The sequence below is a fragment of the Equus caballus genome, chromosome 25 (genome assembly GCF_041296265.1).
Source record: "Equus caballus isolate H_3958 breed thoroughbred chromosome 25, TB-T2T, whole genome shotgun sequence".
NCBI lineage: Eukaryota > Metazoa > Chordata > Mammalia > Perissodactyla > Equidae > Equus > Equus caballus.
Genome location: NC_091708.1, coordinates 13,021,958 through 13,025,926, shown reverse-complemented (window position 1 = coordinate 13,025,926; position 3,969 = coordinate 13,021,958). Strand labels below are relative to the sequence as shown.

The 3,969-nt window shown below is 35.6% G+C and overlaps 1 pseudogene; it reads right to left on the bottom strand.

Annotated features, from left to right (window-relative positions):
- Positions 1 to 2,112: 2,112 nt before the first annotated feature.
- Positions 2,113 to 2,646, bottom strand: LOC100054934 (large ribosomal subunit protein eL21-like; annotated as a pseudogene).
- Positions 2,647 to 3,969: the final 1,323 nt, after the last annotated feature.

Here is a 3,969-nt window from a genome sequence, read left to right as displayed (position 1 = left end):
TGGGGTATACTTACCAGGTTAAGAAGTTTCCCTCTATACCTGGATTTTAGGAAATGTTGTCATAAGTTGGATGTTGATTTTTCAAATGTCTTTTCTCCATCTATTTGAGATAACCAAATTCTTTAATCCGTTAATGTTAATCTGATTTTTAAAAATGTTAAACCACCTTGCATTTTGGGGATAAGCCTTAACTGGAACATAATGTGTTGTCATTTTTATATGTTGCTGGCTTTGATTTGCTAATATTTTGTTTGGAAGTGTTGCATCTAGCTCATCTATAAGGTTGGTCTGAATTATCCTTTCTTTTAATGTTATTTTCAAATTTTCATATCAAATTATAGTATAATCAAAATAATTGGGGAATAGTTTCTTATTTTCTATTAGAATTATTTTTTTCTTAAATATGTGATAGAATTTGCTATTCAGATCTTCTGGGTTTGTTGTTTCCTTTGTAGAAATATTTTCAACACTTAATTCAATGTATTTGATAATAGGACTACTCGGTTTTATATTTCTTCTTAAGTCAGTTTTTTCAAAATTAATAGATTTTATTTTCTGGAGAAGTGTTAGGCTCACAGCGAAACTGAGTGGAAAGTACAGAGAGTTATACAAACTCCCTGCAGCCCCTCGTCCAGCCTCCCCCACCATCTCGGTCCCTTGCCGGATGTACATTTGTTACAGTTGTTGAACCAACATTGACACATCATTACCAACCAAGTCTGTAGTTTACATTAGGGATCATTCTTCGTGTTTACTTTCTATGGGTTTTGACAAATGTGTAAGGACATGTATTCATCATGATAGTATATAGAATAGTTTCACCACTCTAAAAATCCCCGGTGCTCTACCTATTTATACCTCCCTCGCCCCAAGATCCTGGCAACTATCTTTTTATTGGCACTCATCTTTGTACTGTCTCCATAGTTTGTCTTTTCCAGAATGTCGTATAGTTGGAATCGTACAGTATGGAGTCTTTTCAGATTGGCTTCATTCACTTAGTAATATGAATTTAAGGTTCCTCCATGTCTTTTCACGGCCTAATGGCTCATTTCCTTTTAGCACTGAATGACATTCAATTCTATGGAGATACTACAGTTTATTTATCCATTCACCTATTAAAGGACATCTTGGTTGCTTCCGGGTTTGGTGATTATGAATAAAGTTACTATAAACATTTGTGTGCAGGTTATGTGGACATAAGTTTTCAACTCTTTGGGGTAAATGCCAAGGAGCATGACTGCTAGATCCTATTGTAAGAGCATGGTTAGTTTTATAAGAAACTACCAAACTATCTTCTAAAGCGGGTGTACCATTTTGCATTCCCACCAGCAATGAGTAAAAGTTTCTGTTGCCCTGCATCCTTGCTAGAATTTGGTATTGTCAGTGTCCTGGCTTTTCACCATTCTAATAGTTGTGTAATGGTATCTCACTGTTGTTTTAATTTGCAATTCCCTAATGATGTATCATATCACTTGCCATCTGTATATCTTTTCATGGTGAGGTGTCTGTTTAGATCATTTGCCCATTTTAAAAATTGGATTTTATTATTGTTGAGTTTTCAGAGTTCTTTGTATATTTTGGATAACAGTCGGTTATCAAATATGTCTTTTGCAAATATTTTATCCTAGTCTGTGGCTTGTCTTCTCATTTTCTTGACAGTGTCTTCCACAGAACAGAAGTTTTTAATTTTAATGCAGTCCATCCAATTTATTAATTTTTTCTTTCATGGATCATGTCTTTGATGTTGTATCTAAAAAGTCACTGCCAAACCCCGGGTCGTCTAGATGTTCTCCTGTGTTCTCCTCTGGGATTTTATAATTTTGCATTTTATACTTTGGTCTGTGATGCATTTTGAGTTAACGTTTGTAAAGGGTGTAGAGTCTGTGTCTAAATTCTTTTTTGCATGTGGATAAACAGTTATTTGGGCATCATTTGTTGAAGAGACTATTCTTTCTCCATTGAATTGCCTTTGCTCCTTTGCCAAAGATCATTTCATTATTTGGATGGGTCTATTTCTGGGCTCTCCATTGTTCCCTTTGTTTTGTTGGTTTGTTTGTTTTGCCAATAACACATTGTCTTGATTACTATGGCTTTATAATGAATCCTTTTTTTTTTTTTTTTTTTTTTTTTTACAGCGCAGAGGTCTTTTATTTTCTTTCACCTATCATGCCATGAATTCATAGGGAATGGGTTCCAGCAGCTCAGACTCCTTTCCATTGGTTGTCACAAAGTGTGCTTCTCTGGGTGGAGCAGGCTGGCGCTTCAGTTGAAGCCAAGTACCCTTCTCTTTGGCTTCCTTCTTTTTCTGATCACTTTCCTTCACACGTTTCAGGAAGCTATCCCGGCTCTTAGAGTGCTTAATATGCTCAATACGTACATTAATTCTTTTGGCAAGAATCTTGCCCTTTACCTGTTTGTTTACAACAATGCCAACAGCATGCTGGGTAACATTGTAGATTCTTCCAGTTTTGCCATGGTAACATTTGTGGGGCATTCCTTTTTGAACAGTGCCCATTCCCTTGATGTCTACAATATCACCTTTCTTGTAGATTCACATGTATGTGGCCAAAGGAACAACTCCATGTTTTCTAAACGGCCTAGAGAACATATAGCGGTGCCTCTCCTCTTTCCCTTTGTGTTGGTCATTTTGGCGAATTACTGGAAGATGGCGGTGCCGGCCGAAAAGGCTATAATGAATCTTGAAGTTGAATGCTGTCAGTCCTGTGAATTTGTTCTCCTTCATTCTTGTGTTGGCTAATCTGGATCTTTTGCTTCTCCATATAAACTTTAGAATCAGTTTGTCGATATCCACAAAATAAATTGCTGGGATTTTGATTGGGATTGTGTTGAATCTACAGATCAAGTTGGGAAGAACTGATATCTTAATAATATTGATTCTTCCTAACCATGAAATAGATTCTCTCTCCATTTATTTAGCTCTTCTTTCATTTCTTTTGTTTTATAATTTTCCTTATATAGATCTTGTATGTATTTTGTTAGATTTATACCTAAGTATTTTTTTTAGTGTTAATGTAAATGGTATTGTATTTTAATTTCAAATTCCAATTGTCCATTGCTGGTATATAGGCAAACAATTGACTTTTGTATGTTAACCTTGTATCCTGCAACCTTGCTGTAATTGCTTATCAGTTCAAGGAGTTTTTTTTGTCAGTTCTTTGGGATTTTATACAGAAGCAATCATGTCATCTGTGAACTAAAGTAGTTTTATTTCTTCCTTCCCAATCTGTATACCTTTATTTCCTTTTCTTGTCTTATAGCATTAGCTGAGCCTTCCTGCTATTGATTTCTAGTTTGAATGCCATTATGGCCTGAGAGCATATATTATATGATTTTTATTCTTTTAAATTTGTTAAGATGTGTTTTATGGTTCAGAAGGTGGTCTATCTTGGTAATTAGTCCATATGAGTTGAGAAAAATATGTATTCTGCTATTGTTGGGTCAACTATTCTATAAATGCTTAGTTATTTTTATGGCCTTGTATTCATATTTTTAAGATTTTTTATTTCTTGATATATAATTATTCTGATAATTCTAATGGCTTAAGTCCACAGGGGTTTTGTTTGTTTGTTTGTTTGCTGAGGAAGATTCACCCTGAGCTAACATCCATGCCAATCTTCCTCTATTTTTTAGTATGTGGGCCTCCAGCACAGCATGGCTGCTGACAGAGTGGTGTAGGTCTGGGAGCTGAACCTGGGCTGCCAAAGTGAAGTGCGCCAAACTCAACAATTAGGCCACTGGGGCTGGCCCAAGTCTGCAGTTTTTGCAGTTCTGATCTGCCATCTTGTTTTTGTGTGCATTACATTTCTGACTGTGAGATATTAATTTTTATTATAACTTTATCTTTGGAAATTCATTGGGCTTTATATATTTTCCCTGTTTCTTTCTTATACTAAGTAGAACTACTCTCCCAAGGTTCTCTGTTTCCTTCCTATGTGAAAGTCAACTGGG